Source organism: Quercus lobata, chromosome 1 (assembly GCF_001633185.2).
Source record: "Quercus lobata isolate SW786 chromosome 1, ValleyOak3.0 Primary Assembly, whole genome shotgun sequence".
Lineage (NCBI taxonomy): Eukaryota > Viridiplantae > Streptophyta > Magnoliopsida > Fagales > Fagaceae > Quercus > Quercus lobata.
The window spans coordinates 11,682,192-11,698,694 of NC_044904.1; positions in this window are offsets into that span (position 1 = coordinate 11,682,192).

Sequence of the window (16,503 nt, forward strand, 5' to 3'; positions counted from 1 at the left end):
TATGATCTGTTGAGTTTTAATAAACAACACTTCTTCATTTATTTCTTGGACAGATTTGCATGACTTCAATACTAAATTTGAACTCTTGTTCTTTAAAATACTAAACCTATCCTGGATCTACCCAATTACAAGTAAAGTGCGTTTTGTCAAAAGATTAGTCAATTTACATAACATATGCTTTTAACAAGTCTCACATATATATGTCCTAACAAACAAGAATAAAAAGTAATATAAGGTGGAGAGGATGAAAAAAAAAACATAGAAGATTATGGTGGTTCAATTTATGTGGCTTACATGTACAATATAAACCCCTAAATGACTACATCTTTACTATTTTGTTTTTTGTTTTACAATGTACTCCTCTATATATATAAAAGTGGCTTACGTGTGTGTGTGTGTGTGTGTGTGTGTGTGTGTGTGTGTGTGTGTGTGTGTGTGTGTGGAGAGAGAGAGAGAGAGAGAGAGAGAGAGAATATGATTGGAATATTAGGGCCGGCTCAATTAATTTCGGGACTGAAAGCTAAAACTTTAAGCAAATACTTTTTTATATTTAATATTAATTAAACAATATTTATTTAAATTTTGATATAATTTTTTATTTAAATTTATTTTTCTTGCCATTTGAGATGCAAAACTACTAATTAATTTTTCGTATTCAAGTTCCCACAAGATTTATAATAGAAAATTATAACTTAACTAAAATAAAATTTAGTATAGAACAATAGACTTGGTCTTTATATTCTAAACCTGTATGAGTAAAAAAATTATTTATCATATAAGTCAATAAATTAAGACTAATACAAAGTAATTATTCTAAATTCATATTTTTGTTATTGTAACTTTTACATTGATATTTAGATCTAATCAAAATATCTATTATAAAAAAAATAAAAGCAGGAAAATTTATGAAAACATACACTAAAAAAAAAGCCAAATCAAAATAACTGACCTTAAAGCAAAAGGACCATTAAATCTATCTTATTAAAAAAATGGGTACAAATGAGAATTGGGAAAATTTAAAAAAAATATATATGACAAAAAAAAAGTATAACAAAGTAATTAAGGAAGGAAAATGCTAAGACCACAATTTATTGTACAATTTGTAACGTGATAAGATATGAGTGGTAGAAAGAAAAAAAAAAAAAAAAAAAAGTCCAAAACTCCACCATATGGTAAAAGTTGTATAATAAGCTATGATCTTGCTCATTCAAAAAAACGTGTGGATTGATAATTTGATGTAATAGGTTTTTAAAGATTGGTGTGATGTGATAATTAAAAGTCAACAAGCAAGGACAAGTAAATGCAGAGGAGAAACAGTAATAGAAGATAAAAAGTATCTCTCTTTTTTTTTAATAAGTTTTTAAAAATTGATGTGATGTGATAATTAAAAGTCAACAAGCAAGGACAAATAAATGCACTCGAGAAACAATATATAATTGAAGATAAAAATTAATAAAAGATACGTAGAAAGTTTTTCTTAAGAGTCAAAAAAAATAGTTTGGAGTGAAATTTTTTAAATTCCTCTTATATATATTTTTATTAGATATGAATTTTGATAAATTTATCATTAGATTATATTTTTTAATTACATTTTTTATGTTTGTAAAATTTCAAAAAAAAAATCAATGATCAATAATTATGTTATCAATCAAATATTTAAATATTAAGTTTTTGTGATATATACATAAAAAAATAAGTTTATAGATCAAATAGTAAATAATATCTAATTTAAAAAAAAATTGATATAAGTGTTATGAACATAAAGAACATGCAATCCAACGGTTAGATCTTTAAAATCCATATCTAATAAAAAGATATAGTAAAAGTTTGAATAATTTTTCAGTTTTTCTCCAAATTAGTTTTTTTTTTTTAAACTTTATCCTAAAGATAGGATATAGGATGTAAACGTGTTCATCTGTTAAAATGCATTCTATTGGCTAATAGAGGGAGTCTTAAAATTATATTTTCTTTTTTGAAACAACCTTAAATAAAATATTTAGACAAATAAATTAATATTGTATTAGTTAATGGGGTCTTCTTTTATTAATTTGGTAGCCTTAGGCCATCTCCTAAGTTGCCCATATGATTGAGCTGGCCCTAAGGAATATGATAATCCTAAAACATCACTATAAAACAGTACTATAAATATTGAAGAATATAAGCATACTATTACTAAATTGTAGCTCATGTCTCATATGCTACAAAATCATGCACACAGAATATAAGCATACTATCTATTATAGTAAACTTGTTTTCACTTTATTACCTTCTAAATAATATAGAAGAATTCATGAAACTAGGAAACTATATGCTCAATGCTACAATCGCTTGAAAAAGAAATGCTGCTCTTAATGCTTTGCTATACTGAAAGTCAATTATCCTCGATCCAGTGTAGGTTGGTCCAAATTAAAAGGTAAGCCAAAGCAGATGTAAATTGGCCTCTTTAAAGTTTTTCCACTTTTGAGGTTTTAATGTTTAACTAACTTAAGTTCATAATAATTAATAAGTAATAACTCTTAAGTTCTTTCCAAATTTGGGCTGTAAATTTCTGGTTCAAATTAGGTTCTGTATATAGATAATATTCACCATGAAAAATAGAACTGAATTTAGGTCAACAACCACATTGAGTGCATGGCATTGATGAAAACTTGGCCACCAGCCTCAAAACCCGCGAGAGCGAGGACTGGCTATTCAAATGGCCGTAGCAGTATAGTTATTTTGGGATCCCTAATATTAACGGATGTGTACCACATTTACTACATAGTTGGACGTGGGGTATATCAGTTGAGCAAAAATCATAACGAGCTTATGTACCTCTCTCTCTCTCTCTCTCTCTCTCTCTCTCTCTCTATATATATATATATATAGGTAAAGTTTTGAGAAAGTTTAATTTAAATTTGAAATTAGAATTCAATTTTATGTTATGTGTCTAAATTTATGTGGAGATCACACCATAATTATCCACTTAAGTTTGTGTCATGTGTCTACTTAAACTTTTTAATCTTTATGGCAAGTAAGTTAATGAGTACAAAATACTAAAAATTTAATATTAATGAACTATAAAATTTTAAAAAAAAATCACATACACTCAATAAAAATCATCACATAACAAAAATCACCACACGTTCTATCTTATTAGAAATTAGAAAAAAAATGATTATAAGTAGTATTAAATTTAGATAAGAATTTTAATATGTGACTAATTACATTTACTTTGAAAATAATAATTTAACTAATTATTTATATTTTTATGATAAAAAATGTATTTAATTTTAAATGTATCTATATATATGCATTAATGCACGTGCTACATGCTATTTTTTTATTATAATAATTTGACTAATTATTTATAATTTTATATTAAAAATTGTGTTTAATTTTAGAAGCATCCATGCGTTTGCATGAGTTACATGCTAGTTATAAAGTAATGATTATTAAAAAAATAATTTTATAATTTTAACTAAAATTGTATTTTTATAACACAATTTCAAATGGAGTGTGTATACAGAGTATGCAATAACGGGTCTATACCAAGATTTTTTCATAATTATAATAGCTGCAAGAAGCGTTTTCGCAATGTTTGCCTAACCAAAATAATGAGAATATGGGCTTTTTTGTATTAAATATTATTTACTTAGGTTTAATTTAGAAGCATGCAAAAGAAGAGGGGGACAATATACACCATCATTAATCATTAATTATAAGTATAAGAATAAGATGGTTGTGTTTGGTTGTAGAGAAGACGTAGGAAAGAAAATGAAAATTCACAAAAGTGTTTTATGAAACAATCTAACCTACATAGTTGTGTAAGCACATCCTTTATTTTTTTAACCTCGTTTCTTCGTCTTAATTATAGGCAACCAAATTTCACAAAAGAGAAGAAAAAAGAGAGTAAATAATAGAAAAATCTCAACATACAAAACAGAAGATGGAGAAAAACATTTAAAAGTAAAAAATTAAAATTTAAAAATTTAAAAAAAAAAAAAAAAAAAAAAAAAAAAAAAAAGGAAGAAGAAGAAGAAGAAGAAGAAGCAAAAAAAGTAAAGGCCTAATTAAGGTAGCATAGACAAGTAGGTGCTCCATGAAGAACAAGAAAAGGAAGGCATGCTACTCTCTCCTCAGTTCCCTCTATTATTCTTGCTGTTTTCTTCTTTGAGGAAATCAAGCAGCACGGTGCTCTTGCATTTCGGGCATTTTGGATCCACCTCGGATAACATGACGTACATGAGGCATCGAGGACACCCTACGAGCAGCATTGATGTGGAATCCGGGCTGCTCGGGCACTGCAAAGTCTCTTCAGGCTCTGATGAAACGCATGAGCCCTCAATTGACATGTCTGAAGAAAAAGAAGTCGAAACATTTGGCGACTCATCTGGTGAGTTTGCCCTTGGTGGTGACAAGTTCAGATTCAAATCCAGCTCTGGACTATTCGGTCTTCGGCTCATGTTTGTATTTGCCAAAACACCTTTTGCTCCGTCTCCTTCTGCACAATATTTTACTTGAGGCTATGATATTGTCAAGTAAATCAGCGAAAGTGGAAGTAACGCCTAAAAAAGATTAGCAAAATAGATAAACTAATGGATTATAGTAACTAAGTATACCTTGTATAAGGTCAAGGATTATTGTCTTCAAAATGGAAATTAACGTGGTAATTAAGTGAAATTTGATGAGAGGATAGAGCAGGAGAGATTGGGAATGCAGGACAAGAGAACGAAGCTTTGCTAATAAGGACCTGGCATTTACCTATATCCCACCATCAAAGGTTGGTGTTCACGTTGATGTTGGACCTCTAAGACCATTATAAACTAAATTTGAGAGAGAGAGAGAGATCTTCAATAGGAAATTAATTATTGGTAGGAATGGAGGGTGAGGAAAATTTAGAGAGAGAAAGAGAAAGAGGTTTGGATTGGATTAAGTTTGAGTTTGAGTTTGAGTTGAAAATAAGAAATGATGGGTATGCAGTATAAGATGGTGATTGTAAATGTATTAATTGTGGGGTAGGAAGTGTCTAATGTTTGTAGGTAGGAAGAAAACTTTAGTGAAGTATGTTGTTTAATTAGTCTTCATTCATGATTGAATCTAGGTGAGTGGTTGATTTTGTAGATATATATATATGCTTTATTGAAAGAAGAAAAATTATAAATAAATAAAAAAATAAAAAAAAATAAAAAAAGACTACCTTTGGGCTATTTGTTTAATTTAAAATACTACAAATAAAATTTGAATTTCTGCAAAATAGATTTTGATAGAATATATTTTTACTGAAAAATTACTATATTGAATGAAATTATTTTTATTATGATATTGGAGAAATTTTTTTTACCATAACATAATAATAATATACTTCATTAAAATATTTTGTCTTATTATGAATAGAAAATAAAACGTAAAACCTAGCTTCTTCTTTTTTCTTTTCTTTTTTCTTTTTTTTTTTTTTGTTGAAGTTTATGGTCCAGCCTTCACAAGATCAATCACACCGTCATTTGTTATACGAAGTTGAGCATTGACTTTTATGAAATGACTAATATATATATATTAGCTATTGGAATGGAAAATTCAACCAATTTAATTAAATTGAAGATAGTTCAATATATGTATGGTTTCTGAAATTCAAACTTGGGAAGCATTTGACCATCCTCGTGCAAGCAACAAATAGTGACCACATTTGCTCTAAATATCAATCTTGTCATCAAGGAGTTCTGCCTATTGCCCTGTTGGACTATTCTTGTCTTGATAACAGATGTCGGTAACAGATTGCTAATAAACTATTTTTAAAAAAAAAATCATTACCAATTTTATGGTAAATATAAAAAATTATCAAAAAAGTCAATTGTTTGTTTCTTTTTTTATTAAAAAAAATTAAAAATTATTTCCTAAACTAATACCTTTAGGACAATAAGTAACTTTCCCTTTTATATATATATATATATATATATATATATAAATTGATATACGCATGTGTGCAGGCAATTTTGCACCTAGATAATTACAAATTTTTTTTTTTACTTCTTTGAATTCTTTATGTCAAAAATATATATTTTTTTAGGAAATTCTTTACGTCAAATTGAACTGCTGAAATTTCCCTTTCTCAAACAATTTAATTTAAGAGGTGATGCTCCACCTTGGGTTATACCTATTTTAACCATGTATTCACAATATTTTCATAACAATTTTACAACAAAAATTTATGCGATAAATAGTAAAGGATAAGTAAAAAAAAAATGATATCGGTAATGGATCCAAATACGAATAACAACTTACCATCTAAGTTTTGTTATGAATATAGCACTAATCCCATGTATTTTTATGACTTTCACCTTATCCCGGCAATGCAATTATGGTGTATAAAATTTAGCTTTCAAGTTTCTGACACTGCTCTCTCAACTCTTTCTTGATAGTCTCTACTCTCAACTCTTGTAATTTACAAAGACTCTGCCAAAGTACCATTTAGTCTTTGCCCGGAATAACCGGCCGCTACATGAAAAATACCAAGCTCACAAGAAGTACAAGTGATTTATCATATAAAAAAAATACTTACGGGCTCGAATCTCTAAATTTTTTTTTTCCATGTAGATTTTTTTGTGTTTTTTGATGAACCCCACGTAGATTTCTTTATCAATTGGCACTGTGTAATTAAAAGTGCTATAAAGGAAACCCGCTAGGGGAAAAAGGTAATAAATTAATAGGTAAATGTGGGCAGTTATATACTCTACATGACATGAGAGATGTGGTAGTTATCTAGGTGGCACATCATTGTTTGTGACCAGCATTATATTGATTAAGTATTATGATCACCATTGATTTTCAACAACAATTTTATTAATGCTTATGGAGATAGCTAGCTAGCTTTCCCATCTTGTGTTAATAATGGTATAATCATCCCTCATCAACCTCAACTGCTAGATTGAAGGGTGATAATGAACTGATCAATAAGGTGTATGACATTAATTCTGCTCCCATCCATCGGCTCAGATTAAAGTATTGGTGCCAATGCTGTATTAAAGGAACAAGAAATTAGATATTAGTTTCCCAAAAACTAAGCTCATCTCCAATTAATAATAGCATTTAAAATGGTCCAATATCTTACCTAAAGTTAACTTACAAACTACAATAAAATAAAAATAAGTTAATTGGTACTTTAGCCTAATACTTTTATGGGAGGTGCCCACTAAAATGATGGGTGTGAGTGTTTTGAGGGGGAAAAAAGGCAAATGAAAAACGTCACGGTTACTTGATCTGTAGATAAGCATTGTAGAATATGTCAAAAATTGATAGAATGTTAGCTAGTAGGATGTAAAGGTGGTTTTTTTTTTTTCATGATCACTAGATATGATATAAATTTGGCCAATATTCCTATTAAAATTTTAAAAATTTGGATGTGAATGATCCAAGCATTTCTCCATTAGAGGTCTCTACAGATTTGATCAATTATGCATTGAGGTTTATAAAAAATTGTGAATTCTATTATTGTAAAAAAAAGAGCCCCATCCTTATATGAGTCGGAGGTGTAATACACTAGGTTAATTTAAAGAATAAATGAAAAAAATATCAATATTTATATCATAGACTAAAAGTTTTATACTAGAAAAATATAATTTCAATCAAAAAAAGAAACATGAGAGAGAGAGGGCACACTTTTTGGGAAAAAAATTAATAAGGTGGTCACACTCAAATACAAATCCTATGTTCCACGTTATAATTCACTAATCACAATTTGTCAAAATTTCCTCATAAAATAACTAAATTTTAAAATGAAAAATAAATGCTGACAATATGACATACCATAATTGGTGGAGTATAATGTGAAATATAAAAAGTGGGACAAAGCAGGATTGTATTAGTTACACTAAAAAGCAACCATGAAAATGGTTTTTAAGTGTGAGTTGTTTTTGAACCACAACCTTTATCAAATACTTTTTATAACTATCCTATGTGATAAAATGTGATTAGCTGTCTTTTATTTTCATATGAACTCACTACTCTTTTTCCACCACTTACAATCTGTCACATCAGAATTGTGGCAAAGTTGTAGCACAAAAGGTTGCGCTACTAGATTTTCTATTTACTTGTTGTTCTCATCTATATATTAATTAAGAATAAAAGTAGAACCGTTTGGTTATTTATTTATTTTGGTTCATTTTTAAGCTAATAAGCCCACATTTTCCCACATTATATTTTTAATTTAATTTTTAAATTTCAAAATTATAACTTATGAAAAGTGATCAATTGTTTCAAGCCACTTTATAACTAAGATTACTCTATAACTAAACAAAGTTCACTGTCCTATTTCATTCAAAATAACTCAATATTAAACAAATTCTAATTGAAATATGTTTATGTTCATCATCCTATTTGAGCTGTTATTGTAGAGTAGAGCTAAACAATATCTTTGAATTACAAGACTCTTGATAACTAGTAAAATCAATATTAGTTTAACTCAAGTGCAAACATTGAATAAGGTAATACTAGAGCCAACATTTCTTGAATATAGGTGGAAACTTGTTTTTAAAAAAATAATTCAATAATTACAATAGGAGAGAGGAAATTTGAACCCTAGACATTTCTATTGAAAACACCAAGAGGTGTCAATTGAACTATAAGGCTCTTGGCACTATGGTAGAAAATCTAATGGCCAAAACAAATTAAATACAATGATTTTGATGTGGTTTTGTATAGAAAATCATATATTTTTTAAATTAATAATTTATTATAATTGTATTCGGCAAGTTTTTATATTTTGCAAATTTTAGGTGACCACCTAAAAAAAATGCTACAAAAATAATAATTTAATCAATCTTAATAATTTTTAGTAATTTAAAATAGACAACTGATAAGAATTTTGTAGTACCTAATAAAGATATTAATAACAAAAATTGTCAAATATTTAAAACTAATTTGATGTTGGAATTATGTTCCAAACTAAATTATAAAGAAAAAATAATTTCAAAGGTTTACAAAATATATTAATTATAATTAAAATAAAAAACTATGAGAAGAAATCGATAAATTACTATGTAATTTTCACTATAAAATGAGTACTAAGTTGATTGGTAAAGTGTACAAGTAGCTAGGTAAATGGCACATAAGGTAACTGTGGGGACCGTTCGATCAATAGGCCCATGGGGTTCAAAATTGATTCAGGATTGTTGGGCCCATGGCCCATCCGAGGATGTGTATCTGTCCGAGGATACCATACTCCTCGGAAGTATGCGTCTGAGGATGATCGCGTCCGAGGACGATCGGGACGTGGTCTTATTGCGACCAGATCTCAGAATTAGGTCACCGTAAAGGATAGAGTAACCGACTAAGGATGAAAGAGATAAGGCAAACAAATATCTGTAACTCCAGCTGCCTCCGCATTAATGACCTCTCAACCAACTCTCTGGCCGCATTAATGTGGAGGTGATACCTGAACAATAAGGAAGCAGCCTTACAGCTGCCCATAGGAAGTTCCAGGAGGTGCCAGATGGGACAGAAAGAAATCCTCCGGACCCAACCTACACGTGTGCGGTAAGGATGGAACGCAAATGGGAGTATATAAACTAAAAGAAGAGCATGAAGGAGGGGGATCGGAACAGAAAAAGAAAAGAAGAAAAAGACATAAACAGAAAAAGAAGAAAGTAAGAGTAGAAAAAAGAATTGCACTGGTCACTAAAGAAAACGTTCGTTGTATCAACTTTAGACCTTTAACGTGCTTGAGAGTGAATCTTTTTAGGAGGGACCACAGTTAACCTAGTTCTTAACACCCACGCTCTACAAATCATATTGTCTGGGCCTTTTTACGTGCGAATCCAATACTGCTATGGTTCGTTACAAAATCGCGTCCTTACAGTAACCAATAGTAGAGAAGAGATAAGGGTAACTTTAGAAGAATACCATCCCTAATTATCACACTATTTAAAAGATATTCCCCTAATCCTTAAAACTATGCAATTAATCACTTAATTTTTCTTAAATTGTAAATAGTCATGATGCTAAGAGCTGTGTAACTTTTTTTTTTTTTTTTTTTTTGAAAATCAAGACTGAAATATTATTAGTTAAAAATGGCAAAATTCACCTGAATTATATTGTGAATATGTGGTAGAGTATCCTCTATCCATACAATATAATCTGAAACATTCTTAACTAAATTTTACTATTTTTAATGAAAACATTTAAGATTCAAATTTATTTTTCTCTTTTGTAATTATTAAATTATAAATATTAAAAAAAATTAATTTTAAATAGTCCCAGCATCAGTTAGTGAACATTTGAAGTGAACTGTAGCTGTGTTAGTGCAAGAGTTTGAAATAGAATGTTGACTCCAATATATCACATCGGAATAAATTTTTCGTCATTGGATTGGATCACTCATTCTAGGTTGTCAGTCACCCACTTGTGTCGACTGTAATTACACAATTAATTACACATGCCATGTCCCTTCAAGCAAATTTTCTTTATGCAGCATTCAAAGTGCAGTTAAATACTGGTCACATTTTTTTTTTTTTTTTTTTTTGAGAATCAAATACTGGTCACATTTTAGGAAACATATAAACAAATATAGTTAATGGTCGTCAAAATATTATTTTTCAATATGAAAAAAAAAAAAAATCAAAATTCAAAAAATGGCGGCCCCTTGGAACGTAGATGCTTTCTTTATATCTAGGACGATTAGCTATAACGTCAAATTTAGGGTAAAACCTGTCAATTTATTTATTTTTGTTCTATTAAAAAAAATTACTTATTTCTAACAATATATGTGTCTAGACAGTTATATACAAAAAACTAATATGTACTCATGTTTTTCATGTAAATAGCTATTGATAAGTAGATTTTGAGCTCTAGATCGTTGCAGTAATTTTGCTAAATTTGTAGTGTGACTGTGAGTGATGCATAAATTAAGAATGAAAAGTACACAGGCAAAGGAATCTCAAGGAGGCAATAAAGAAAACCCCCCAAAAAAAGAGGCTTTAAATTTTATCCCTCGTAAATTGTGCAACTCTGACCTTTGGAGTAATTATTTGATGGAGGTGCAGATAAGAAATTTAGTCAGAAAAAGTTGAAAAAAATCTCAAATAGTACTACAAAATTGAAAAAATTGTCATAAATTAAACAAAAAAGACAAAACTTATGTCAGGAAAAGGTAAAAAAATTGTGCTTATCGGACACCGCACGGTGCCGAGTCAGTTTTTTAATCAATACAAGAACTAAAAAATAAAAAATTATCAAATAATATCACACTTAAGTGACAATATTTTTAATCAGAAGGAGCATGAGCTTGCTCAGTTTGCTCGCAGGACTGAATCTTCATGTACGTGGAATGGGGTTACCCCCCTGCTGTGTCTGCGTTGGTCCAAAAGAATATATTGTATTTGGATTAGCTCCTGTTGTATCTGTCTCTATTTGTACTCCTTTTTGGTTTTGATGATATATATCTTCCACTTCAAAAAAAATTAGAAGGAGCATTTCAACCGTCCTTAAAGTGAACCTAATAATTTTTCATCCGGAGATAAGAGTGCCTTTGAAAATTTGAACGACAGAACATTAGTTAGGTACGCTAATCCACACTGGTATTAATGCAAATTAAGGGAAGTTTTATGAACGCCACCAAAGCCAAGTCCCACGCCCCATCTTTGTACTGTTCATTTTAATTCTAGTTTTTGTAATAGTAGATTCTCAAAAAAAAAAAAATATATATATATATATAGTTTTAGTAATAGTACTCTCTCGCATTAATTTCAGACATTTGTACCAGATAACATAGTAAGTAGGTATCTGCATTGCATGCACAAGCTACTGCTGTACTCGACTGAACTTATTACCATTTTTATGAACGCCACCAAAGCCAAGTCCCACGCCCCATCTTTGTACTGTTCAGTTTAATTCTAGTTTTTGTAATAGTAGATTCTCAAAAAATATATATATATATATATATATATAGTTTTAGTAATAGTACTCTCTCGCATTAATTTCAGAAATTTGTACCAGGTAACACAGTAAGTAGGTATCTGCATTGCATGCACAAGCTACTGCTGTACTCGACTGAACTTATTACCATTTTTTTGCTTACGCAGTGTATAGTATAATAGTCAATAGATGAAGTTCATCCCAAAAAAAATAAAAAAATTAGTCAATAGATGAAGATTTTGGTAAAGGATAAAGTTTGGCAAAAAAAAAAAAAAAAAAACTTGGTTGGAGCATAAAGTTATAACTTCACTTAATATTTTTTTTATTACATGTGAATATTCAAAAATTCATTATTCGACTACATTTTCTTAATTTATTTTCCGTACTTGCAAAATTAAAAAAAAATTAAATATCAATAAGTATGTTATTAATCATATATTTAAATTTCAAGCTAATTTTTGTAATATAAAATTATACATAAAAAACAAGCTTATAGGTCAAATAGTAAATAATATCAATAGACATCAAAATTGGAAATGTGTGTTAAGAATATAAACAGCATGTAATTTAACGGTTAGATTTTCAAAACATATAGTCATGTAATTTTTTTTTTTTTAATGAAAATTGTAGCTTTATGCTACAACAAAGTTTGTAGTCAAACTTTATCCTTTAGTAAATCAAAGAGGTAGAAATTAATTTTTTAGATATAAAAAAAGAAAGAAATGAATTGTTACTTATATCAATTTACTAGCATGCCCTTATTGTAATAAAATCATTTTTTTTTCATTTTTTTATATTATTTGAAGATTTATTATAGCAAAATAAATATGGAAATCATCTTTGCATCAACAAATGAATTTTAAGAAGTATGTTTCAAATATATAATGGGTTGGTTCTTGGTTGCCTGGTTCTAAATCCAACTGAACCTTTTCTCATTTAATTTTTTTTTAATTTGTTGATGTGTGCATATAATTAAACTATCCTAATCTTCCTAGATATTTTATAAAAACTTTTCTTTTTTAGTAAGTCAATAATGTGATCCTTAAAGACAAGATTAACCTAAGTGGATATAGCAAACTGATATGACTGTGCTTTGTGAGACAGTGTGTGTCTATGAGGTGTGTGTATTGTTTGTTTGTTTGTTTTTTTTTTTTTTTTTTTTTTTTTTTTTTTTTTTTTTTTTTGAGTGAATATCAAAACATTTTCGTTAATGCATTTTTACTTTACTACTTGATTTGGCTTGTTTTGGTTTTGCAGTTAGATTTGTAATTTGATTGTTGTAGAGCAAGAAGGTTCCTATGTTGGTTTCTTCCCTTCTATGGTTTTGGGGTTTACCATAAGTATTATGTTTTATTTCAACGAATATAAACTAAATTACCCAACAAACAAACAAAAACCCTTTTGTTAATTAGTTCAAAAATGTTTATGTGCTGCTAAGTTGTTTGTTACTAATTATTATACTATTTCAATTGAAAAAAACGAAGTATAAAGTTTTGAGTTCAGTCATTGCCCTTTCACTCAATTCCCCAATCATCTTTGTATATTTTTCCTCTTCAAGTTGTTATAATATTTAATTAGCCACTCGCTCTGGTCTCACTATTCCATTTAAGATCATTTCACGGTAATTAATTTTATATACAAATTAAAAGTTTTTTTTTTCTTTAATGCATCACATGGACTTGTTTTTCCTGAAATATCCAAAAGACACACAAAAAATATATATTTTGTTTAAAAGTTCAACCATGAGAATTTAATGGATTTCTGACGCAAACCTATAAATTTATAAGCTGACTTTTTTTTTTTTTTGAGAATGATATGCTGACTAATTCTGTTAAAAAGCATTAAAGATTTTGCCTACTATGTCAGACACCCAAAGCCCAAACAACCTGCACCATTATAATTAAAAGAAATGCCAAAACAATATTTTTACAATAACTGAGTTGACAAATAAGGAATGTATCAATTGGGTTAGGTTGGAGGATTATTTCAATCAAATCCAATCTTGTAGGGTTGAAAATTTTTCAGCCTACACTACCATAAATATAGAAACCAACCCAACCCTTCACACATGGATCGAGTTAAATTGAGATCAATGGGTGGCTTGAATATCTCTTTTTCTTTTTCTTTTTTTTCTTTTTTTTTTAGTAATATAGTTACAGGGAAAGAGATATTTGAATTGGACGTCTTTGCTAGAAACATAGAAGGTGTAATTAAGATATAAGACTTTTAGTGTGCTTACATATTTCATGCCTTGTAAATAAATTGGACTTTTATTAATTATTTTATTATTTTATTAATAAATTATTACAATCACGTAATAAGCCTAAATTATATTGCAAATTTCCAAATTAATTGAAACAATTTCTTAAAATACCAAAATAAATCGAACTAAAAAATAAAATAAAGGTAATAAAATGAATATATATGTGGTAGTCAAGTTGGGTCAAATAGGATGAAAAAAAATATTAACACAAATTCAACCCAACTCAAGACCTAAAATAAAATTCCAGCCTACAAAATCCCACCCAATGCATTGAGTTGGGTTGGGTGCACACCTCTATGGACAAGCTTTTATTAGTTCTCTTCTAGGTTCACCACTTACATTACTCTTTAATCTTTCATTAATAATTTGTCACCTTGACAGTTGTGAATTTTTTATCTCTCTAAAGCAATTGATAATTATAAACTAGCTTATATTATACATTCATAGTATTATATTAAAACTTAAATTAAATTTGAATAGGGTCTTTTTATATTTTTTAAGTTTAGGTTTATGAATTTGCATGTAAATATTATCTTACCAAAATTAGAACATAATTTGAATAACACTTGGCAAGAAATTAGATTTTATTGAAAGTCTTAAGACACTTTATATAAAATTATATTTCAGTTAAAATAATACATGGTACAAAATTTAAATGTATTAAAATATAATTTGGATTCTTATATATATATATATATATACAATGATGTGAACCTACCACGATTATGTATGGGTAAGCATATACCCCACAAGATGGCCACTGGAATTTGTAGCCCAAAAGTGGATATGGTTAATTAACCACAAAACTTCAAATGCCAAAGAAACATATGGTAATTTGACTAATTTCTCCCTCTCAGTTTTTTTTTTTTTTTTTTTTTTTTTTTTTAAGAATTTCAACCTATGACGTTCGCTTTTGATAATAAATCTTTATCATTAGACCAAGATATCAATCGATTTTTGGTGTAGGCGAAAATTGAATCTCAGATCTCTTATTCAACCATCAAAGATTTTACTAATTAAACTAATTAGAACTCACTCTCTCTCAAAATATATTTGTATGAAAAAGTGACATGGATATAAATGAATTGTGGGTGACTCATGACTTGTAGATAATGGTTAGTCATTTCGTGCCATTTTCAAGTTTAAGTCATACTCTAGTCTAGAAAAAACTATATCCTATTTCCGGTGCATGTTTCTTTTTTCTCACATGAGGGTGGACCCCAAGTGCATGTTTCTACTCCCTCACATGAGGATGGACCCCAAGATATTGTGTTCTGGTGCATGTTTCTGCTCTCCCACTGTTCCCTCACTTGAGGTCCACCCTCATGTGAGAGAATAGTGGGAGAGCAGAAACATGTACCGGAACACAATATTTTAGGGTCCACCCTCATGTGAGGGAGCAGAAACATGCACCATAATACAACTCATGTGAGGGAATAGTGGGAGAGCAGAAACGTGTACCGAAACACAATATCTTAGGGTCCACTCTCATATGAGAGAGTAAAAACATGCACCAGAGCACAATATAACTTCTCCTAGTAGAGAGCAATAAACCCACCACCTCATTACCCCTATGGGCCATGGTTTAAGCTGGTCACTTTAATCTCTCTGAGGACCTTTTTTTATCTTTCCTCTTTTTGGGTTTTTGTGCAGTGGCTTGGAATTAAGGTTTTTTTTTTTTTTTTTGGTGGCTAGGGGAATGGCCTAACTGATAATCAAAAGTTACAGGGGAAGATCCTCACTGATAATCAGTTAGTCAAAAGTTATAGGAGAAAATCTTACAGGGGAAGATCCTATAGTATTTCTAAAGTCACTCCCATGTTTAGTAACTATTAAATTATATATAAAATATTGCTATTGTATTTTAAAAGTTTAACCATTAAATTATATATTTTGTACGTTCTTAACGCACATGTCAAATTGTGTGCTAATCAGATGTTATTTACTTTATAATCCATAAAATTATTTTTTATGCATAATTGTAAACTACAAAAACTTGCAATTTAAACAATTGATTGATAATATAACTACTAATATATGATTTCTTGAAAATTTTACAAATATAAAGAATATAAGAAAAATAATGTAGTTCAACGGTGAATTTATCAAAATTTACATATAATAAAAAGATATTGATTGAAATTGTAACATTAGATTACAACTAAGTTTATAGTTGAATGATGTCCATATATATATATATATAAAGAAAAAAAAAGTATTGAGTTCAAATTACACTTTAAGCAATATTACACCACTCAATAACAAGCTATTAGATTCATATTTTAAAAATCTCACTATTAGATTATATGTTCTATATGTTCTTAACATACATGTCAATTAAATATTATTTAACA